Raw genomic sequence first — 24,570 nt, 5'->3', positions numbered from 1 at the left:
GTAACTCTTTTCCATCAGTGGCACTGCTCTTTTGAAAGGCAATTGGCCACTTGGCAGGGGAGGTTATTTGTTAGGTAGGGTGAGCTGGCCATTTCCCGGGAACCGTGGCCTGTGCTTCCAATCTCCCAGTGAGAGAGACCTGTTGGCTTTTGATGTCCTTCCCCCGGAGAAATCCTAAAGTCAGTCTTCTCTGCCTGTGACTATTCCTGAAGGAAACCTCTGATTGTCTGCTAGCAGAGGGTGGGCACTGGGGGACAGCCTGGTTACACCTGTTGACCCAGCCTCCTTAGCAGAAATAGGCATCACAGAACAAGCCCGTCCCTCAGGCCAGGCTGCCTGCTCGGAGCCCATTGCCTACCAAGCAGAGAGGCAGGCAGGGCCTCGGCCAGTCTCTCTGTGTCCAGGGAAGCTCTGCTGGTTTCTTCGGGGCTCCGGGCTCAGCTGGGTCTAGGCCACACAGTGCTGGAGGGCTGGACTTTGCTACCTACGTCAGGGTGCTCCCTGGACGTGTCGTTGCTGCTTGGTTCTGTGGACGCTATGGGTGTCACCCTCTAGTCCAGAAGACTGATAGGGCTCCACCACTGGGTAGCTGTTTGTCCCCAGGTAAATTCCTTAATTTCCTTGTGCTTCAATATCCTTCAATCCATCTATAAGAGAAGGATGAAAAATGATATCAACGCCAAAACCTGTGAGAATCAAGAGTTAACACACACAAAAGGAATAGTGCCTGGGACAGTGTGGGTGCCCAATAAATGACAGTATGACAGTACTTAGTGACTGCAGGAAGGTTCCGTAGGACCCTCTGGAAAGTTGCTGCCATAGAGCATCAAAGAACATTGAATTGCTAAATTCAGCCCTGTTCCCCATCCCTACCCACGTGGCATTCTTTCCCCTTGGTGATCCTCGGGGGAAATTGTGTTACTTTTGTAACTACCTTCAGGAACCCTCAGAAATGTTCTCTGACATTGCAGGTCTCCCACTTGATCCAGCGTTTAAGGCTACGGTGACCTGAGCTGTACCTCGCTGACTCCCACGCCTCAGACACACTCTACACACTTTGTGGGGGGGCGGGCTACGTAGAAAAGCAATTTATTCCATTAGAAGCACTTACACAGCTAGTCATGGAGATAGATAACAGTACCTTCCAGACATATCTCTCTGGGCCTATTTCTCAAACCCCATATTGCAGACTTTCTGTCTCCTGAGAGCTGCCAGGGTCCTAAGGGCCCCAGGGCATGCATGGGTGGAGAAGTGGGAATGAGGGGGGCAGTGAGAAGGAGTTTACATGAAAGCAGTGGTGTGCACGCCTGGGTAAGCAGGGAGCCCTGTATGAGACCTGACAGGGATGGCTCAGGAATGCAGACACTCTGCAAGCTCACCAAACCAAAAGAGGAGAGCAAGAGAGAAGAGAGAGAATGCCCCAAGCTGCTGAGCTGTGCCAGCACATTCCAGCATGATTGACACTTGCTTGGGGCCTTTGTTTTTGCACCAGAGCTGGAGGGGAGGGGACAGAGACTTTTCCTGACCTCAACACATTCTAAGCTTTCTTTTCACTGATCAGAACAGAGGGTTTTCATTAAACCTAGGCTGGATATGGATACGAATTCGTATTAATCATCATGAAATGAAATGAAAGGTGATGATTAAACCTTTGGAACTTTCCAACAACACGAAATATTCTGACACCTCCCAGTAGTTAGAGTGGTTACTGAGCCTCCCCTCCAACCTCCCGCTCTGGCTTGTCTCTGGAGCAGCTCTGTCTGGCTCAGCCCTTGCCAGGTCACCTCCCTGGGACAGTTCCTGATTCCCCTTCCCAAGCGCCACCCTGGCCCACGCTGGACGCAGTGCCCATTCTCAGCCCTGGCACAGCCCCTCCTCTTACCCCATTACTGCTCTGCAGCTCCCTGACTTGTCTGCCTCTTTCCCTCAACATGAAGGCACATGCATCTCACTAGCTCTGATTTCCCAGTGCCGTGCACAGCAGTGAGCTGTAATACATAACCATGAAGTATTTACTCATTTGAATATTTAAATATCTGTACACACCTGCCCTCTTCTTGCCTTGCTAAGTGCAAAGGGAAGGCTTGATTCCTCCACTCTGAGGGAACAATGAAGGGCAGGAAACGCCTGCCGACTAGTCCAGTTTGGTTAGCGGTAAACACTGAGGTGGAAAGATGTTGGACGTGCACCAGCCTAAACCGAGCAAGAATTGGTTGAGTTGGGCAAACAAGTGGCGGCTGCCCAGTGTGTGAGCTGGTCCTAACGGGACAGATGAATGAGAACGTGTCTGAGCTGAGACGAAAGAACGCAAGCTCACACAGCAGGCCTCCCTGTCCAGTTTGACAGCCTTCTAGATCCCTAGTTTCTCTCGTGCTCACAGGTCTGATAAGACCAGCTTTCTAGAGAGCCTCCACCACGGTGAAGCAGTGAGGAGTGCCACAGGCCGGCTAAGCAAGGCATTATAGGCCTTGCCGTCTTGTAGGGGTGAGCACTATTCTGGCCTAAAGATATCCCTGGCAGACATATCTCTCTGGGCCCATTTCTCAAGCCCCATACTGCAGACTTTATTTCCTACTACAGTCATGTGGTTGCAAATATGAACCCGTGGTCATAGAGGAATCAAGATTAAAAGGTATTTTGGGTGGATAGGGTACACGTATTTGTAACTAGACAGATACCTCTAAGGTCATCTCCTCATAGGTCAGCAGGGTCGTCTCGTTGAGAAGGCAGAAGTCCTCGGAGGGTTCCAATGTGTGCCCTTGCTACAGAAGGACCCCGTGGTCCTTAGCGCTGCCCCTGGTGACCGTCCAACCAGTTCTGACTCTGTCTAATCAGTGTTGCATTCTTACTTCATTAGGATGAATACATGTTCATTGAGAAGCAGGTAAAATTTACAGTGCTTTCTGGCACAGCTCTGGGGACTTGCAAGAGAGGGAGAAGGAGAGACAGTGCTTACTGATATATAATAAAAATCAAGAAAGGGACACAAAGCCCCGCCTATCCATCATATTTCCAATCCAAAAGCAATGCCCCTGAATTTGGTTTCCTGATTTTATAAACTTCTGGACAAGAGCCTATGTAAAACTATACTATGGAAACAAGCCCAAGCAAAAAAATGTTGCAATCTATTAAGGAAGCTTGTGAAACTTCTCAGAGGCTTCTAGGAAGCTCAGGCATCCACTGTCCCTTCAGGTGACAAACTTAACTAAGGCCTGATCTTTATTTTGGAGTGAAACTGGGCTCTACTGATCAGCACCTTTCACTGAGCAGTGGAGACCAGATTCAGCAAGATAGCACAAAACAGTCCCTTTTTTCCACCACCGCTAAAATTACTTTGCTTTTCCTCCAGCTCTTCAAGCTGAGAGACCTGACATAGCAAATGACCTACCTGGCATTCAAGAAGAAATGACTGAAGGCAAAGGAGATGATTGTCTTCAAATATCTGAAAAAAAAAAAAAAAAGATACTGGAAAGGGGTGGACTGTTCTGCCCTACTTACCGGGAGGGAGGATGAGGAGAGCAGAAGCCTCTTAGAGATGGATTTCAGCCCAGCAGGGGGGACAATTTCTACAAATCCCAGCCATCTAAAATGGAATGGTTTGCTTTGTGGGGTAATGAGGAATTTTTGAAATATTTAATATACCTTTTTGAGCATGTAATAAATGTCACAGGAGGAAACTCAAAATGAGCAAAACTATATGAGAGTTTGTCTCCTTCTTACCCCTGTTTCCCAGACATTTTCAAATACCTGGTATTTGACCAAAGGCCAAACAACTGTCCGTAGGGAATACTGTAAATGGGTCATGGTTTCTGGCACTGGGCAAGATGACTTCGGAGAATCTTCCATCTCTCAGATTTCCCCATTTACATTCCCAGCTCCTCATCCTTAAGGCTGTATCGCAAAGCTGATTTCGAGTCAGTGAAATACACAATCACTACTCAAGCATCAGGTGGAGGACTTAAGACTTGGCTGTGAAAATATTGGGCCAACTCTGAGCAGCCTTAATAGCAGCAGGCAGATTCCAACGTGCAGCCAAAGAAATATCAGAGGGAAATGAACCACAGATCTTGTGCCAAGTTTGTGGGAACCCTTTGCCAAATGTGCCCTTCCCCTATTTGATACTGAAGAGAGAAAAGTGTTGGGAGATTGGGGAAGGGGCAGGACTTAGAAGAAGGAGCTGAGGGTGAGGCAGGGAGGAGACAGGCTGCGGGGAGAGGGGAATGGAAAGGTCATGGTGCTGCAGGGACTGCTGGGAGCCCTCACACTGGTGACCTGGGCAGTGGCCTTTCCTGGCCTCAAGGGTTTCTCAAGGCCTTTCCTCCTGGCTGTCCCCTGCCTTCTCCAGTCTCTCATATGCCTCTCGAGTCTGTTGTCAGAGTACCTAGAATGTGTGCTTTCATCCCTGACAAAGGGGGCTGCGCACGACTGCATACATGGAATCTCTCCTCCCATACTTGGAAAATCATGGGCATTTTTGACCTTAAAGGTAAGCTCAAAGCTCTGATCCTGACAGATGAGTCTGGCTGCAGCATTCAAGGGCATCCAGACCTGACAAATCCAGGCAGCATCTGTCCTATTTTAGGTTTGGCTATTTCCCCAGAACAAATGGAGGAAAGTAAAACAGGTAGGGCTCTCCAGCAGGGTTCCAGGCTCCTTTAATTACAAGAAGTACAAGAAGCCATCTCACCTATCACCAATTCAGCTTCTTAGAGGGGAACAAAGAATAAAACCATTCATTATTTGCATTGTTATAATGGCCATCATTCATTTTTTTATTATTTTTTTCTTTTATAGTTTATTGTCATGTTTGTTTCCATATAACACCTAGTGCTCATCCCCTCAAGTGCCCTCCTCCATACCCATCATCCCCCTTTCCTTCACCCCCTTCCCCATCAGGCCTCAGCTTGTTCTCAGCATTCAAGAGTCTCTCATGATTTTCCTCCCTTCCTCTCCCCACCTATTTTTTCCCCTTCCACTCCTTCATGGTCCTCTGTTTTCTCCTGTTCCGCTTATGAGTGAAACCACAGGGTATCTGTTCTTCTCTGCCTGACTGATTTCACTTAGCATGACACCCTCGAGGTCCATCCACATTGCTACAAAGCCATCATTCATTTTAAAGGCCAAATAGTCAGTGTTTATTGGGCACCTGGATGGCTTGGTTAAGTGTCCAACTCTTAATTTCAGTTCAGGTCATAATGTTATGGTTCATGGGATCGAGCCCCACATCAGGCTCTGCGCTGACAGTGAGGAGTCTGCTTGGAATACTCTCTCTCTCTCTCTCTCTCTCTCTCTGCCCCTCCCCCACTGTGCACACACACTCTTTCACTCTCTCTCTCAAAATAAATAAACTAAAAAAAAGAAGTCAGTGTTTCTCAAATGTAAATTGAAGAAAAGGCATATATTTTCTAGATATACTTTCATATCAGCAATAACAGAGCACATGGCAAACAAAATAAAAGGATCAGTAAGGATTTTCGTATCCAAGATAAACTTTCAGAACATCTCAAGGAACAGGGGTTATCACACAGTTCTGTGCTTGGAGGTTCATTTGGCCTCAGTTTCATAAGCTCAGGTCCATGGGCTGTGGGAATCTCCAGAGGTAGGTCCAAGCTAGGGCTTGGGTGTGGGCCTCATTCAAGACACTTAAGGCAATGTTGTGCCATGAAACTCCACTTCTAACAATGAGAAAAATAGTATCAAGGATAGAAGTAACATCAAGAAGAGCTAACATATTTAAATGTCTACCACAGAGAAATTTGCTAGGAGTCTGGCACATATGTTCTCATTTTTGCTTTACAAGACTCGTAAGAAAGGGACTCACAGTGACCTTGTTTTGCAGATGAAAAAGCTGAGGCTTAGAGAGTCAAGTCACTTTCCCAAAGTAACATGGCCAGCAAGTGAAAGGGTCAAGGGCTAAACCTATACCCCTTGACCTCTCAGATTCTTCTGTTATCTCTCATACTGAACTGAGAAGAGCCAATCCAAACATGGCAGGGGGATTCCAAAGAAAGATCTTAGGAAAAAGGAAGAGAACGATTAGCAAAGTAAAGTCTAGGAAAACCAAAGATAGATCTCCAGGGATCAAGTGACATGCAAAAAGTTGATTGAGATGAGTGATGTAGAAGAGAACCTGTAAAGAGAAGAATGGTCTGTGACCTGTGTGGTTTTGTTTTGTTTTGTTTGTTTTGTTTTAATTGGAGTCTGGTCGGGCCACTGGAGTGGCTTAGTCAGTTGAGCGTAGGACTTCTGATCAGGTTATGATCTCATGGTTCATGGGTGTGAGCCCTGTGCTGGGCTCTGTGTGAACAGCTTGCTCAGAGACTGGAGTTTGTCTTTGTGTTCTGTGTCTCCTTCTCTCTCTCTACTCCCCTGCATGCTCTCTGTCTCTATCTCTCAAAAATAAATAAATGTTTAAAAAAAAGTTTAATTGAAGTATAGTTGACATGAGACCTGTCTTTTATGTGATGCTTGTGTGGTAGGGGAGGTGTGTGCTTTAAAAGTCTTGCTGGGTTGGCTCTCACCTTTCTTGCCCCATTCAAGGCTCCCACTTCCCAAATGGGACAGAACTGGGCAGGTGGAATGTGAGCCCAGGTGCATTTGTGCACTCCATCACCAAAACCCCTGCCTCAGGCTCCAGATCCACCCAGTGGACGGTGGAGAAGATGAATTAGCTGAAAGGACTCACGGTGGCTAACTACGTGTGTCTCTAACAAACACATACCACAGAACACCCATCCTAAGCACTCACAAGCAAGAAAACCTATTAATTTAGCAACATAAGAAATGGAGAAACTTTTAACAAAAAGTCTATGAGTTATGCAAATTGTGGGAGAATGGAAATAATGATCTATTTGTTGTAATGAAGAATGTTTATTACCAAATAGGAAAGAAGAATATTCCTGGTGTTGATACACTGTTTACATAGTAAGAAATAACCCTCTTTGGGCTACCCTCCACATTACAAAGACATTTTAACTTGGTGACGATGATTTGAGCACAGTCATACCTGGAGTAGTGTTTCTTACTTGGTCCCACGAACCTGAGCCCTGTTGAGGAGGGTTTGTGAATTCTTAGGTTTCTTTCCTCCTTGCTTGGAGGAGGAGGCATGCAGTGTGTAGAGGAGGGGTCTATAAGTACTTCAAGTTTTCACAGTAGCCCAGAGACAGAAAACTATCCTGACCCTTGGCAGTTTTCACAGGTCGCCACCGATGTGCTTTTCTATGCAAGATGTGACATCATATTGCAGAATTTTGTTTCCAAGCCACCCCCAACTTTATTCAGGGCCCTCTTTTTCTCTCTGTGAGCTAAATATATTAAAAACATTTAGTACTGTGGTGCCTGATGGCTCAGTTGGTTAAGCAGCCGACTTCGGCTCAGGTCATGATCTCGTGGTTCGTGGGTTTGAGCCCTGTCTTGGACTCTGTGCTGACAACTCAGAGCCTGGAGCCTGCTTCAGATTCTGTGTCTCCCTCTCTCTCTGTCCCTCCCCTGATCGCTCTCTCTCTCGCGCTCTTACTCTTTCTCAAAAATAAATAAACATTAAAAAAATTTTTTTTAATGGCTGTGGGTGAGGTGCCCGGTGGCTCAGTCAGTTTAGCGTCTGACTGGCTCAGGTCATGATCTTGCAGTTTGTGGGTTCCAACCCCACATCAGGCTCTGCGCTGACAGTGGGGTCCTGTTTTGGATTCTCTCTCTTCCTCTCCCTCTCTGCCCCTCCCCCACTCATGCTTTTTCTTTCTATTTCAAAATAAAGAAATAAACTTAAAAAATTTTTTTACATAAAATAAAATGGCCACATGAGTATTTACACTATAGAAATCAGCAAATTTACAAAAATTTTTTCCCTTTGAGAAGTAAAAATAAAATGTTTCCTTCACTGGACACACAATGCATTTGTAATTTTTTTCAGCCAAAGTTGGTGAACACCTACTAAATGACAGATCCTGTAGTAGTTACAAGAGCTCCATGACAGGTGGTACATGATCTCTGGACCAGAGAGACGCCCTTAGCTCTAAGCCACTCCCTGACCATTCTGCTCACTGCTAAGACAGATGAAAAGCTTTGGATCCATTGGCACTTGAGATTGAAAAAATCTTTTCTAAAAGTTTATTTATTTATTTTGAGAGAGAAAGAGTGAGTACAATCAGGGGAGGGGCAGAGTGAGAGGGAGAGAGAGAGAAAATCCCAAGAAGGCTCCCACACTGACAGTGCGGAGCCCAATGCAGGGCTTGAACTCACAAACCATGAAATCATGACCTGAGCCAAAATCAGGAGTTGGACATTCAACTGACGGAGTCACCCAGGAGCCCCAAGATTGAAATATTCTGAAGTCTCTCCCACTTGTCATGATCAAACATCCTAATAAAGGTATTTCAGAAGCTTGTAAGTATTTCTTCTGGAAATGAACTCTTTACTAAATGGTGGAAAAAATCAGGCCCCTGACTCTTTAGAAATATTTTTCTTCCTCTATCTTTTTTTCCCAACTTTTACCCTGGATCCTTGGGAGGTTTCATGCCAAAGAAAGGAACATAGTAAAGAAATTCCCTTGGGTAATGCAAGGCATTTGCTTTTGCTAGAACCTTCCAGATTTCTGGGAACAGGTTCATAGAGATTTCATAAATGCTACTAATCTTTTGTTTATTTTTAAAATCTTGTTCAAATATATGATTTTCTCATCATTATCTTGCCCCCTGCTCCAGTTTAATTCCATGGCAGTGTCCAGAATGAAAAATGCCAAAGGAAAAATTAGTTATGGGAGCCAGTTTGCTGTGGCTGGAGCTGGTCTGACCTCCTGGTGACCTTGGGCTATCACTTTCCAGATAAGTGTGCAACAGGATGGCATTTCTAACCACAGAACATTTAAAGGATTAACTGTGGCCCCCGAAGTGTTTTAGAAAAGGTAAAGGCAATTAATTCTTACTTATCCAGTACTGGCCAGTTTAAAAGACAGACTCTGCATTGTCTAGATTATGGAAAGCCTTGGATCCCTTACTACTGAAAACAATAATCCACTTAAAAAGGCTTGAAACTGTGAGTGCTCGGAATTTCCTGTTGAGGATCAGAGCTGATGCTGTGGTTGCTCCCGGGACATGAAGCAGGGTCGGGTAACAGTCTCAAAGACCTGGGTCACCGGAAGAATGTGACTCCTGACATTCCCTTAAGTGGAACTTGAGAATGGAAAATAATAAAGAAGAATCCCGGGCCCTGAAGTGTGAGGGTACAGGAGGAGAGTGAGAGGTAAGGGAACTACAGATTTTCTTTTTCTCTATTTCCATCTCCTGTGGCTTCAGTTCTTTATCTGTGCTGACCCTTTTAAAATTTTTTAACATTAATTAATTTTAGAGAGAGACAGTGTGAGTGGAGGAGGAGCAGAGAGAAAGAGGATGACCCAGAATCCAAAGCAGCCTCTAGACTCTGAGCTATCAGCACGGAGCCTGATGCAGGGCTTGAACCCATGAACTGTGAGATCATGACCTGAATCAAAGTCGGATGCTTAACCAGCTGAGCCACCCAGGTGCCCCTGTGTTGCTCTTTCTAGGATAGTTCATTTGAAAGCCTCCTCTATTATAAAGATACTGAGGATTTTTGAGGATACCTTCCCTGATATATGTTCTGGCAATACTCTGAAGAACAAGATGCCATTTCTTCCCTCACAAGAAGCAGATGATTCTTTGAGGGAAAAGAGAAGCCAGGATGGAAACATGATGCACTAGAACTTGGGGATTGTGGGAGGGGTCCCTGAGCCAAGCTGGTCATGGTAGAGGGGGAGATCCCTAGAAGAGGTGATATTGGGTCCAATTTAGGGACACATAGATATTATTCAGGCAAGTGAATGGAGAAACAATATTTCAAGCAGAAGAGAGAGAGAATGTATAGAGATGTGAGAGAACACGAGATTTCGAGGAGCTCTCAGTAAAACTGGAGCTTAGGGTTTGATCAGGGAGGAGTTGTAGGATATGAGTAAGTAAAGGCCAGCCCTGGAACGCTCTGTAGGATGTACCAAAGAGCTTGCAGTTTAGCTAGGGCAATAACAAGGAGCCATTGAAGTATTTTAGGCAGGAGAATGGCCTTATTCGAGTTGTGACTTAGAAAGCATTTTAAAATATGAATAATAAAGTTCGTTGATAGTTATTGAGTGCTTACAATGTGCCAGGCTTATCTGGGGCATTTTTCTTGATGTAATGCATGTCACTGTCAGAACAGCCTTGCCCAAAGCCATATGGCAGCAGTAAGGGGTAGTGTCAAGGTACAGACCCAGCCAGGACACCATCAGAGACTCTGTTTTCAGCTGCTAAGCTACAAGCATATCTTACGTTGCTTTCTTTCAGTCACGAATGCAATATAATTCCCATTGTTTATCCTTTTCTTGTTTTTCAACTTGAAGCCAGTTTTCCCCAGCAATTCCCATATGCAAGGGGTCTCTCCTTTTGAAAACCCCCAGATTTCTATTACATAAGGTCTAGGGAGTTTACAAATTGGAAGGAATGCACAGAGAAGTCCACGTTGACTAGACTTTTTGCCCTTCTATGGTAATCACGTAGTCCCTTGGGAAGATAACTCTGCAAGACATTTTCCATTGTTTCAATCCCAAGCTTTGCTGGGAATCCCCAGGAATCCCTGGCCTACGCTTAGTTTCTAGATCCCAGAATAAGTTACTCCTCCTTGTCTCTATTTATTTCACTTGGAGCCGGTTTTTTTAGAACTATATTTCTCGTTAACAAGGGGCACAATTAGGAAAAATCAAATCAGAGTTAAATGAGGGATTGTTAAAAAAAAGCAAAAAAAAAAAGGGATTTCTTTCATTCCTAGAGGGCCAAGCTCATACCTCTAAGAAGCCCCAGATTATGAATAGCTCCTGAGATATGCTTACAAATAATCAAATGTTACTTTTATTTCATCATCAACCCAAGTTACCAAGCACCTGCTATGTGCCAGACACCATGCTGGCCAGCTATACAGAGGTGGCTAAATCGTGGTTTCCACTTCATGCCTAATGGAGTTGCTCAGTCACTGATACTCGTACAAGGTGGGTGTTCATCATCTTCATCTCCCTGAATACCTCCATCTCCTCCATGACGCTTGCCCACATGCATCCTCTGACTTGTAGGAAATCCTAAGACACTCCTTCCCTGGAAATGTCCAGTTCTAGACAGCCACTCGAGTCCAGGGAGAGGAGCGGCGGCTGCTGATGTGGCTCATCTGGCTAAACCAGCTGTCACCACTCCATTACTTAACTTTCCCATTTGACTAACAAATGACTAGGCACACTCTAGCCTGCAGTGTTGTTAAGGTCTATTTGGGAGTTCTTGAACTATGGCCATTTTCTTTCTTTCTTTTTTTAAGTTTATTTTACTGGGGTGCCTGGGTGGCTCAGTCGGTTAAGTGTTCGACTTCGGCTCAGGTCATGATCTCACAGTTCATGGGTTCGAGGCCCGCATCAGGTTCTCTTCTGACAACTAGCTCAGAGCCTGGAGCCTGTCTTTAGATTCTGTATCTCCCTCTCTCTCTGACCCTCCCCTGCTCACACTGTCTCTCTCTTTCTCAAAAATAAATAAAAAACATTAAAAAAGATTTTATTTTATTTATTTATTTATTTACTTAAATAATCTCCACACCTAACATGGGGCTCAAACTCAGGACCCCAAGATCAAGAGTCTCGTGCTCTTCCAGCTGAGCCAGCCAGATGCCTTGGGCTGTGGCTATTTTCTAAAGGGAAAAGGGAAGAGCTTTGATTGCAAGTCATCAGGAAAGAATCACTACTGCTTTAAGCACTGAACATGGAAATATCTCTAAAAGAAATGTCAGCCTGTTGAAAATCTCTGAAAAGCCCCGCTATGTGACCATAAACCCACTCCATCTCTTTGCGAAACATACAAATTACTCCTTGGGAAATTGTAAGTTTTAAGGGCCCAAATACAATGCCCAAGGGTCAGTTGTCATGGAAACGAAGCTAGGGCTGGAATAGCTATTCAGTCTCATACCCCCTTTCCCACCAGGCACTGCTCTGTATGGTATGCTGGCCAGACAGCCAGAGAGCAAAAGGGAAGGGGTGTGATCAGAGAGTCCCAGATCAGAGAGCTTTATCTCTCAGCATTTTTCGGGAGATCCTGTCATTCTCATTCGTGAATCGGGGAAGACATGGAGAGCTGTGAGGAAGTGAGCTTTCGAATACATTTTTCATTAACCATTAACGGCACCCTTGTTTCCTCTCTCTTGTCTTTCTCTCCTTCCGTCCCTCTCCTCTGCTTATTTCCTACTTCCTCCTGGCCATCCCTAGCAGTGTCTAACTGACCCCTTTTCCAGGCTCCCAAGGGTTGACAAACCAGTTCCTCAACTATCACCTTCACCTCCATTGTCATCACTAACCATAAAGTGACAGGTCAGCCTTCTGAACTGTAGAGACAGCAAGTGCCCTGTACAAAGAAAAGGGGGGCAGCCAGTTTCGGCTGCTGCCAAACACAGCATTTCACTCAGACTTTCCGAGGGGATCATTGACAGCATTTGTGTGTAATGCAGCAGTGGATGACGCTGGCTTTTACAGTATCAGGGTTCAGCCATCTTTGTGTCCCAGGTGGCTAACCAGGGTCTAATCCAGTTACAGGACCTGATGAGCAAGTGTGGTATTGCCTACTCAGCCACACCCAGCCTTTAAAAGCTGTTTCTCTCCTCCTACCACTTTATCTTTATGGAGCTCTTATTTAATCTTACCCCCGTGGTCATAACTGTTGTTCCATGATAAGATTCCTTTCCAACGTGGGCTAGGTGCCTTGTCCTGGATTTTGGGGCTCGGAATGCCAGTGGCTACTAGCTGTGAAGGTAAATATTAGAAGATGCGCCTAGTTCTTATTATACTGTTACGCGTATAGTATTAGAAGATGTCCACCACATGGAAATAGATGGGCTGCAACGGGAGAAGGTGAGAGACAACACCCAGGAGGAAAAAATGGAGAAAGAATCTGCACCTTGCCTTCAGTGGTTCCTGAGGTCTGCTGCACCCCTACTCTTCTTGTGGCTTGGCTGTTCTGGAAGAAAACCCAGGATCATTCAAGTGGGCTTCTATTTTTTCTTAAGGTATACATTGAGCTTTTGTCACCTGCCATCAAAAGGATCTTGACTATTCCCTGGAATTTAGCAACACTCTGTAATGTTCACTGAGTGACAACAGTGCAGACTTGCAGAGTCCAAATTCAGAATGCCCTAAGACTTGGAGATGTTGGCAAGGCCTGCTGGTTTCTCCTTCATTCTGCCAATTCATGGGCACTTTAGCCAGGCAGAAAGTGCTCTTGGTTTTTAAGCTGCCTGGAAGAAGATTTTATAACCTCCCCTGATGATCTAACAAAACAGATGAGAAGAACGTGGATAATCATGGCTTCTTGAACCTCTCCTTTTCCCTCTGAATTTCATTTTTAGTCTTGACAAGTTTCCACTTCTCATTTTTAAGCTATTATTTTAAATCTTTAATTCTTTCATCTCTTTCAATTTTTCATACCATCTAAAATCTATTTGTATTTCCCAACTTTTTTTTTTGGTTAATAATGTCATATATATCATTGTCCCCTGATCATTAGCCTTCTCCCTTTTCCAGAGAATTCAAACAGCTCATCATTAAGAGGCATATGATATACATTATTCCATCCAGCAGACATTTACTGAGAGCCTTGTACAAAGCAGGCGCTATACTAAAGGCTGGGATACAAAAATGTTACAACTAGACCCCTTGTGAAAAGAAGTTACTTAAAGTCTAGTCTAAAACCTGATATGGAATTTCATTCATCTGAGATTGAAATTCTTATAGCTATTGTCCTTATTTTCTTCATTGATTCATTCATTATTCAGTCATTCAACACATAGTTTTGTGTTTCTGTTTGGGGCTGGGTAGTGTCCTGGCTCTGGGCTGATGAAGTGGAATCACGTTTCTATATTCTAGTGGGAGGACAGAAAGCAAGCAGGGGCAAAATTAACTAATTATTTCAGATGGTGTTGGATAGTGATAATTGTTATGACTAAAAGGAGCAGAATAAAGGATTAAGCATCCTAGATTGTAGGTAGGCTGTTATGGATGATGAGGTAATCAAGGGGGTCTTCTCTGAGGAGGTGGCATTTACACAGAGATCTGAGTTACACTGAAGGTCGATCTAATGTGATAGCAGCCCCACCAGATGGCCCAAGGAATTGGACTAGATGGTCTCTGGGGCTCCTTCTAGCAGAAAAACTTAGAATGTTACTCTTTCCACCAGTTTATCTTTTTTCTTTTAATTTTTTTAGTGTTTTTATTTATTTTTGAGAGAGAGAGAGAGAGAGAGAGAGAGAGAGAGAGAGAGAGAGAGACAATGTGAGCAGGGGAGGGTCAGAGAGAGAGGGAGACACAGAATCTGAAGACAGGCTCCAGGCTCTGAGCTAGCTGTCAGCACAGAGCCTGATGCGGGGCTCGAACCCACGAACTATGAGATCACGACCTGAGCCAAAGTCGGACGCCTAACAGACTGAGCCACCCAGGTGCCCCTCCACCCAGTTTATCTTTTACAACAGTTTTCATGGTTCTTTTTGAAACCTTCGCCAGAGTGCATAGCTTCTAGTTCTAGAGCTTAGTCAGTCCCTAGGGAGGTTCTGTCAATAATTAGGACTCTGACCCCAGCAGCTTATGATACCATGTAGCCCTCTCTCATTTCAGAAAGCACCCAAGCTGCCAGACAGAGACAGGTTCTGATCTTTCAGGGAAAAAGAAATGGCTTTGGGAAACACTAAATAGCATCCTAAATGCCATAGTTAATATGCTATATAAACCCTAATTTCTCCATCTGTAATTTTGAAGTGGTCACAGTGTACAAAATATTGTCTTTATAATTTAAATTCTTAAGAAAAAGATTAGAGGCCAAATTCCTATGCAACAAAGTCTACCAGATGCCTGGTGTCCTTTGGGCACAGTAGAAATGTACTGACATGAATTATAGCTAGAGTAGGTGGGCCATCGCACGGGCACCGCGAACCTTGGTTCTGAAGATTTACTTTTGCTTCTGCCAGTCGCCCTGATACCATTCAAATTAAATTCTCAGACTCAGAATATTTGGGCCACACTATCCGTGTGAACTTCGACCACCTGTAGGAGTGCCAGTTTGCAGGTGGACTTCTCACATGGGATGTTTCTCACCGTTTCTCCACCAGTGCCCAGACAGAAACATGCCAGTGTTGGTTTTTTTTGTTTTGTTCTTTTGCTGTCTCTCTCTGTGTGGCGAGTTTCTTGTTCACCTCTGTAGCAAAGGTATAGCCCTCCTTTTTTAAAAAGTTTATTTATTAATTTTACGAGAAAGAGAAAAAGAGAGCGAGAGCAAGCGAGCGAGAGCAGGAAGGGCAGAGAAAGAGGGAGAGAGACAATCCCAAGCAGGCTCTGCGTTGTCAGCATGGAGCCCGATGTGGGGCCCAAACTCATGAATGTGAGATCATGACCTGAGCCAACATCAAGAGCTGGGCACTTAACCAACGGAGCCACCCAGGCACCCCTGAAGGTATAGCCCTTAGGTGCCTCAGCTTTATGGAGGGGTCTCCCATTAGATTTCTCATCATGGGTATTTTTTCTTAATTAGTATATAAAATAATGACACATTTTTAATTGATGGCATTCTGGATTGAGTAACATCTAGTAATAAATTAGAAAGCCTGGCACTGGGAATAAAATGTAAGATGGGTATGTGGAATGAGGGTGGCACAGAGGGAGAAAGCCACTGAGAAGGGACATGGGAACAAATGAAGAGACTAGTTCATCATCTACATTCAGTCAGAGAAGAATCAGACTCTGACTTGGCTGATAGAGCACTGAGATTATTGCTACCATTTGGGGTCTGAGTGCCTGAGGATGTGCTGTGACACCAGTAAGACCTTGGACCTTGGAGCAGCACATCTAAGGGAGTGGCTCTAAGAGTTTATATTGAACTATGGTTCAGTGTGTGTGTTGGGAGGGGGGGGCAAGTTCTTTTTCTGAAGGAAAGGTGCCCATCATTTCTTTATTCCTTACCTCCCCTACTATCTGTAAATCCCAGCAAAGGCAGGCACTATGGTTTTCTTCCACATTAGTGTCTCCCAGTGCCTAGAACAGGACCTGACTTACACCAGGGACTTAACAAATACATGTGCGGTGAACTCATAGGTGATGATCACGGTTGGCCTCTGCCAGGGGTGATGTAGGGGCTCTGGCCTGCGTTTGCAGTGCCAGGCGCAAAGTGTACTGCGTTTGTAGTGCCTACAAAGACACTAGAAGTAGGAGCCAAGATGTGAAGCCAAGTGGGTCAGAAAGAAGAGGAGCTGATGTGTGAGGAGTAGAGCAGGAGAAGGGAAGGACAGTGGAGGAGTGCCTTCTCCTTGGTCTTCCTCGTCGTCCTTGAGCCTCTGGGGTGGGCGTGCCAAGGCCAGGGAGAAGAACGAGCATGGAATGAGTAGCCAGGCTGCAGGTGAACAAGAAGATGCACGCCCATGAAATTCCTAAACCGTGAAAAAATATTTTACAAAATGTTCTATATTAAAAGCAACTCAGACAGAAACAAAGCAGGAGATTACTCAAGTGCCCATGGACTTGGCTCCACCGAGGCTCCTTTCTCTCCCACATTAGAGGTATCTTTTCCTCATCCTCGCCTCTGCTCCTCATCACCAAACTCCCCTCTTTCTGCAACTCACTGCAATCAAACTTCTTCTAGAGCCACCAGTGCTCTGACTAAGCTTACTCCTAATGTCTTAATTATATCTGGTAACTCCTTTCCCATTTGACTTCCCTGTATTATCTGGCACCCTTGGGAACCTCTTATTCCCCAAAACTCTGTCCTTGGTCTCTGGGACATTTTCGCCTGGTTTCTTCTCAGTTGAATTGTCAACCTTCTCTTTTTAATCCTTTGTTTTTTTGGCATTCTCCAAGCCTGCCCAGTGGGGTCCCTGTCTTTACGCACTATAGCACAATGCCGTTTCCTTGACTTATCTCATTGATATCATTAGCTGCAAATCCCCCCAAAAGACTGTTGACTCCTAGAAATGAACCTCCAGTCTAGTCTCTCTTCATAGGGTCCAACTGTATATTCAGCTAGAAGTTAAAAAAGATTTACCAACCTTGCCTGGATTATTGCAGAAGGCTCTACCTGGTCTGTCTCCAACTGGTCTTTCCTCCTTGGACTCAGTTGTTTCTCAAACCCAGTTCTGATCATGTTTTTCTTCCGCCTGCTGAGTAAGTCTTGCACATCCACGTAATATCATAGCTGGCATTTTGTACATGCCTTTATGACTACACTTATCAGATGGTGTTGTAATGTTTTATTTGCATGTCTGGCTCTCTCATTAGACCATGAGTTCTAACAAAAACTATTATCTAGAAATCATCTTTGTTGGGCTTCCATGAAGCATTGAGTCTGGTATGTTTTGGGAACTCAAATAATGAACAAATGAAATAGTTAATAAATGAAAGCAAATGTTGGGTTGGGCTGAGATACCTTCTTGTTAAACATTAACTCCTTTTAAAACCAACACTGCCACATGTCTTACTGCTTTGTCAGCTCCTTAATACGCTATCCCTGTTGACTCTTGTGTAATATTCTACAAGTGAAGAACCAGAAAACCTTAGACCAGTGTTGGAAGGGAATTTATAAGCATAGAAAGAACCCCAACTAAAAGCATTCCAAACATAGTTTCAGATCCATCAAGTCATACTACATGTCCAGTTAGTTAATAATGTATATTTACTAGGAGGTATGTGCTCAGGTGCGGTACATAATTTTTACACATAATCCTCATAGAAGCCCTATGTGGTAGGCACACTAGGACCATCTTGATGGATGTACCATTTCATACATCCTTGTGGCCTAGTCCCATCAGGTACCAAGTTGGAAGAACCATCCAGAGGGAACTCTGCCAATGTGAGTGTAGAGCTATGGTTCATGCTCCCTAGAGGCTGCCCCTTTGCACTAAAGAGTGTACCGACTGCTCTTTAAAATTAGCTTTTGGACACTGGTTCTAGGAAGACCTATAGCTCAGGCTAGAGACCCCTCCTTCTCCCCTGTGCGTACCTCCATCACAGCGCTTCTAACATTTCATTGTGATGATCTATGGCCTATGTCTCCTGCCCAGTTAGGTCACAAACTTCTCAAGGACAAAAAATGATTATATTCATTGTTGTATCCACAGCACCCAACGTGATGCCTGTTGCTTAGTATGTTTTCAGCAAACATTTATTGAATTAAAGTAAATCAAATGGAGAAAAGTCCTATGCTCTGGTGTAATATTCTACAAGTGAAGACACAGAAAACCTGAGACCCGAGGGGACACAGAGGCCTGCTCCCAGAACTGGACACCTTCTATTTCTCTTCTGCTCTCCAAGAGTTTCTCAATATTGAAACTGATGCCTTCTTTGTTTGACATAAAAATTTCATAGCCCCTCTGATAATCACTAATATGCAAAAGATAACAAATAGTTTTTAGCTAGAGTCCAGTTTCTATGCATCCTCACCAGCTAAAATGACTTTATTCAGATTGACTTTCATTATTTCCTATTAGTGACATAAGCATATTTTGTTTTAAATGCATATGTATAATGCAAAATATTTCAATATTGAATGAAACTTCTTTTAAAAATTTTTAACGTTTATTTTTGTGGGGGAGGGGCAGAGAGAGAGGAAGACAGAGGATTCGAAGCAGACTCTGTGCTGAGAGCGGAGAGCCTGATGTGGGGGTCAACCTCACCAACAGTGAGACCATGACCTGAGCTGAAGTCAAATGCTTAACTGACTGAGCCACCCAGGTGCTCTGAACGCAACATCTAACTGTGTCTCCCTACCCTCAGAGATCATGATCATGGCTCCACTGAGAATCCTTGGGATTCCCACTTTTGCTCTCTCCAGCCCCTTCCTCAGGCAGCCCCTTGCCCTTGTCTAGTGACTGGGCTTTATCAATAACCAGACTTCCAAGATGCTGAACTCCTGCTCCTGATATTTCTGAGTATCTCTTTCTCCATCTCCACATACATCTTGATCTCCCTCTCTACTGCCGCACTCCACTTTGTTAGGACTCCAAATGCTCACCCAAACTCTTGGGCTGACAGGTATAAGACTTGTTCATTGCCTTTGCCACACTCTTGGGGCTAGTCTGCTTCTACGACCCACCTTTTAAGCCTTGTCTATCCCCGTGAGCAAGCTTCATACCAGGACCTACCTCCTCTGGTTCCTCCCTGCACTATCATTCCAAAGACAAGACACATTCCAGTAACCTCAAATGTCTAATAGGCTAAGAGAAGAAAGGCCTCTATTTGATGCCAGCACATGCCATTTCGCACTCTGGGAAAACCTAACACAATGAGGCTGGGTTTTGTTTGGTTTGCAGCCAGTTTAGCCCTTGGATGGTAGAGAACTGCTTTTTTGAATGTAACGCTAACAAGGTTGAGGTGGTTGGTTGATAGGAAATCTTAGATACTGTGTTGACCAAGAAATGGACACCATTCACAGTCAGAGGCAGAGTAGAGTAGTGGAGGGAGCTTCAGATCTGTGCTCAGAAAGACCCAAGTTCAAGTTCCAAAGTGTGAGTCAGTTAGCCCTTGTGGGATCCAGTATCTTCACTCATATTTGGAGATAATAATCCTACCCATTTTGAAGGGTTATTGTAAAGATAAAATGTGAACTCACTGACAGTGTTGTCTATGTAGTAGAGAACACAGTGAAAACTTACATTACTACCCTCTTTACCAGCATCCAATATGGGTGTGGTAAATATTAGTGAAGCAGATTTCCCAATGTTAAATGAAAAGGTGTTTGCTCCTGTGGGTCAGAGATTCTAAGTGGAAACCTTGAGCGCAACTGTATCATTTCTTATAAGATTTATTTTTTTGCCATCTGAATAATTAAATATCTTATTCTTTAAAAATTAATGGGTCTGATAGAAAATGGGTTTCAAAGCTAAACAATCACTATATATATATATAGGGACCATTAAACATATGAAAACAAGTTCATCTCCTAGAGAGCTGAAAGTTTCAATTACACAGATATATTTTTCATCCCTAAAATTAGTTTAAAAATAAAAATTATTACAGTCATTGTTGAGGCTGAGAGTAACAGGCACCTGCATGCATTTGTAGTGCTAATATAAATTAGAAAACTCTTATGCAGGGACATTTTGCAATTTCCAATAAATATTCATATAAGCTTAGCTAAAAAAATATGGGACACTTCACAGATTTGCATGTCATTCTCATGCAGGAGCCATGCTAATCTTCTCTCTGTCCTTCTAATTTTAGTACATCTGCTGCTTTTACTAAGACAGAGACGTTTATCCTCATTATGTGGCACAGGAAATCAGGACTCAAAGAAGTTAAGTAACTTGACCAAAATTATACAGTTATAAAATATCACAATTCTGGGTTTATTGCATCAACCCAACATGGTAAGAATGTTATCTCACACTTTTCAGAAACTCTAATAGGTAGTTACATAAAAATTTGATGAACAAAAAAGAAAAAATAATAATTACTCAGTAAGAGGCCCTTATTTGAGAGCAGCAGTTGAAACGAATGATGTGAAGAGGGGTGGTATTGAAAGAGGTTTTGGCTTTTCTATAAAACAATTATCTTGCCCTTTGCAACAGGTCCATGTCATGAAAAAGAAAGTTGGGGTATAGTTTGTATTAAAGCAAGCAAAAATAGAGAGTGTCATCCCTGATTGTTTTTTGGCTTTAAGAAAACCAGACATAATAGACATGCTGGGGACAAACTGGGGAACTTGAACATGGACTGAGTGGAGATTAAAATAAGGAATTATTCGGGTGCCTGGGTGGCTCAGGGTCAGCGTCTGACTTTGGCTCAGGTCATGATCTAGCCATGCCGGAGTTCAAGCCCCACGTCGGGCTCTGTGCTGACAGCTCAGAGCCTGGAGCCTGCTTCAGATTCTGTGCCTCCCTCTCTCTCTCTGTCCCCTCGTCTGGTCATGCTCTCTTTCTCTCTCAAAAATGAATAAACATTTAAAAAAATTTTTAAATAAGGAATTATTATTCATTTTTTTGTTATGTGTGATAATAGAATTATCCTTTAAAGGAGAATTTTTTCATTTATTTTATTTTTTTAACTTTTTTTTTTTACTTTGGTGCTACATGCTGAACTATATAGTGGTAAAATATCATGATGTCTTTATTTTAAAATGGTTCAGTAAAGTGATTTGTAGATAGAGGAAATGTAGCAAAATTTCCATCATTGCAGACTCTAGGTGAAGGATATACAGGTGTTCTTTGTGACATTATTTCTATTTCTGCGTCTATTTGAATGTTCTCAGAATAAATTACATATGAAAGAAGAGGCCCTTGGGAAACTCTGCCCTAAGAGGGGGGCGGGGGGTGTAGAGTTGTCCCATGGGGTTTGGTCCCTGGCCCTGTCCTTACAAAGACTGGGAAGACTAACAATCCCTGAAACCTAGGTTTGGAAAGGTGGTCACTGGTTGGAATCTAGCTAAAAGAACCTTAATAATAAAAAGATAGGGTCACGTGTCTAGGTTGTAAAAAATGAACAGCCTGAGGAAAGCTGTTAGAACAGCAATTTTCACCAAAAGGACAAAAAAGCGCTAGTTGGTGGCCAGTCATTGTGAGAGAATGAAGTCACACAGCTGCCAAGGAAAATGAACTTCATGTCAGTCTGCATTTCTGGAAGCAGGAAACCCAGAGCAAGGGGGGCTAGAGTCCCTCAGCCACCTCTGGCCAAGTCGCCTCTAGAGTTTGAGATTCCACTCTGGGCGCCTTGTTTTCAGTGGCCCCGGGTGGGTCCACAGAGGGTGGCCGAGCTGTGGGACCAGAAGTTTAAAAGAGACGAAGAGGAACATGGGAGGTGCTATGAAATACTTCAAGAGTTTTGTGCAAGACGGACTAGCCCTGAGGCAGCTTCATAAAAAAAAATAATAAAAAAGAACCAGATACACTTGTTACAATAAAATTTAGACTTTTTGTAAAGATGCCAGGGAAGGACGACATTTCCTAAATGGAGAGCACTGTGCGCGCCTTCCATTGTTCCTCGTGCCTGTTTCACGGTAGGAGAACAATGGTAAAGTGCAGACAAAGAGAGAGGAAAAACAAGAGCAAGTGCTTTCAGAAGTTCAAAATGCTACATAAGCTAAGCAAGGTTTCTATCTCCTGTACTAGCATTTTGGTAGCAAAATTTCCAAGGGCCGGAGATAAAATTTATCTTTGCTCTGGATGTTTGCGGAAGTTTGCTGTTTTCAAGCACTGTGTTGTCCGTGTTCATGTAGACAAATAATTACATTGATAGTTCATCAGCTTTACAATTCCAGAGCTAGATAGCCCCCCAGTCACTTTTCAATGTTTGTATTTGTTTGCTTGTTTCATCTTTGTTTTGTTTTTGAGTCAGTGAAACATTCATGTGGTTTAAAATTCAAAGAAAAGGGGAACCTGGGTGGCTCAGTTAGTTAAGTGTCTGACTCTTGATTTTAGCTCAGGTTGTGAGGGTTCTTAAGTTCTAGCCTCGCATTGGGCTAGACAGCCTGGAGCCTGCTTGGGATTCTCTCTTCCACTCTCTTTCTGCCCCTCCCCAGCTCATGCTTTCTCTCTCTTTTTCTCTCTCAAAATAAAGAAATAAACCTAAAAAATAAATTAGAAAATAAAAATAAATTTATTCAAACAATAAAGGAATACCATGAAATATCTCCTCCCCCTGCCAATTTCTGTGCCCAGCCAGTTCAACTTCTCAGAGCCAACTAATGTTAGCCAAAATCTTGCTGTTTCATACACACCTTACTCTTTACCTAACTTCACCATCCTGCAGTTTACTGGCCGGGAGGTGAAATGCCTCCCCAAAGACTTTGCAAATAACATCTGTGAGGGTAAATACGGTTATTTCTCCTCTGACCAACTTTCTCGACAAAGTTATACAATTTCATCTTTGTTCTTGTCCAGAGAGCTGGGCGGTTGGTGCTATGAAGCACCATATTATATATCATATCATACTATGGCTGATATCACGGGGGACTCATAGTGGGGAGTAACTCAAGCTTATTTACGTATTGGCCTGTCCACATGCTCTTCATTTATGTCTGTGTGTGTTATTTATCCAGTGGAAAAAAGTTCCTAATACCAAGCCCTTTGTACCCTCACTGCCCCCAATTCAGGGAACTCATTCCTGTTTTCTCATATTGCTTGGCCACCTAGGAATGGACATTTCTTGTGAATATCTTCCAAGTATGCATCTGGGTAGCTCCTGTGGGGATATTCTGTTAGCATATCATTCTCATCCTTGTTAAGTTTATACATTTTTCTAGAGATAAGAATTACAGGTATGAAACAGGACTGTACTTAGGGCTCTCGATCTTTAAGAGCGTAAAAGTTTCTGACGACGAGAAGTTTAAGTACCACTAATATAGACTATTGTTCTCAGTCACCGCACTAGAACGCTGGCAAACACCAGAACATTATTCATCTTGATGAGATTTTGGAAACACCCTTGGCCTCCAGATGGGGACTTGAGACTTAGGAAGCATTCTCTTTGACTAGGCATGTAATATTCAAATTACCTCAAAAACGCCAAATAATTATGCTTCAGGCATATATTTCTCCCTAATTCAGGGCCACAGATACCCCAAGTCCTTTTACTGGGTACATTAATTTGTAAAACAAAAAAGAAGAAACATTTTTATCCATGACTTGTCTGTCCTTTGGCAATGATCTGAAGTGGAATCATGATTTGTGTGTGCCCTGAGAGGAAATGCATATTACTTCTGGAGTTACTGAACTCTAATTGAACTGAAACCAAGAATCCTAGCCTATCAGAAACATAGGGCAATCAAGCAAGTTTTACTGGTTTGGGGGGTTGTGTGTGTGTGTGTGTGTGTGTGTACAAGAAATGAGGTAAATTTAGGTACCAGGCCATTTGTTAAAGATTCTTGAAGGGTGTTCTTCAAATATAGCCAGCAAAGAAGATGGCTTTCACATGTTGGCCCAGTGTCCATTTAGCCAGGATTTGGGGATTCCACAAGGCCACTGCACCCTAAAGAATGGAAGAGACCTTTCTTTATATGAGCCTGCCTGAAACTGGATATGGACCAGTTGTGTCTATAAATATTTGCAAGCCTAGAGTTTTCCTCTGTCTCCCTCACACTGCTGACACATGCACCAGGCAGGGTTGAAGGTGTGCATTCTCAAGTCAAAGGAATGATGACGACACACAAGCACGTGGTTTAGATACAACTGAGCAAAGATTAGATGAGCATCTGATTATACACAGGGAGCTAAATGACATCATGTGAGCGGGGCAAGACAAGGCACATTCCTGTCCTTGACGGTTGCAACCACTAATCACTTGCCATTTTCCCTATTGCCTTGTCATCTACCAGTTAGCTGACAGAGATAAGGACAGAAGGGCGACCTCCATTTCTCTCCCTCTCTCTCTCTCTCAATAGATTGAACTCCTGAGAGACCTCTGGAACCATCTCCAGCCCTCTGCCCTGAAGAAGATCTGAAATAACTTTCACAGAAAATTCAAGTCTTAGAAGCAGAAGAGTATTGTCTATTATAGCACAACGATGTATCTTAAAAAAATAAAATTAATGACACTCAAAA

General features: G+C 43.5%; 1 long non-coding RNA gene and 1 other non-coding gene across 3 annotated transcripts; one reads left to right on the top strand and one right to left on the bottom strand.

Moving 5' to 3' along the window:
• Window positions 1-8,938: 8,938 nt before the first annotated feature.
• On the top strand, window positions 8,939-24,554 carry LOC115288072. Of its 2 annotated transcripts, XR_003906796.1 has the most exons (4): window positions 8,939-9,237; window positions 10,911-11,026; window positions 12,867-13,071; window positions 24,411-24,554. It is a non-coding gene; the product is annotated as an uncharacterized LOC115288072 (long non-coding RNA). The 2 variants fall into 2 exon arrangements; XR_003906797.1 differs by lacking the exon at window positions 12,867-13,071.
• On the bottom strand, window positions 20,175-20,283 carry LOC115288769. The gene has a single exon (XR_003907173.1). It is a non-coding gene; the product is annotated as a U6 spliceosomal RNA (small nuclear RNA).
• Window positions 24,555-24,570: the final 16 nt, after the last annotated feature.

Source organism: Suricata suricatta, chromosome 3 (genome assembly GCF_006229205.1).
Source record: "Suricata suricatta isolate VVHF042 chromosome 3, meerkat_22Aug2017_6uvM2_HiC, whole genome shotgun sequence".
Classification (NCBI taxonomy): Eukaryota; Metazoa; Chordata; class Mammalia; order Carnivora; family Herpestidae; genus Suricata; species Suricata suricatta.
The sequence above is the reverse complement of the archived record's forward strand: the minus strand, read 5'-3'. Positions and strand labels throughout refer to the sequence as shown.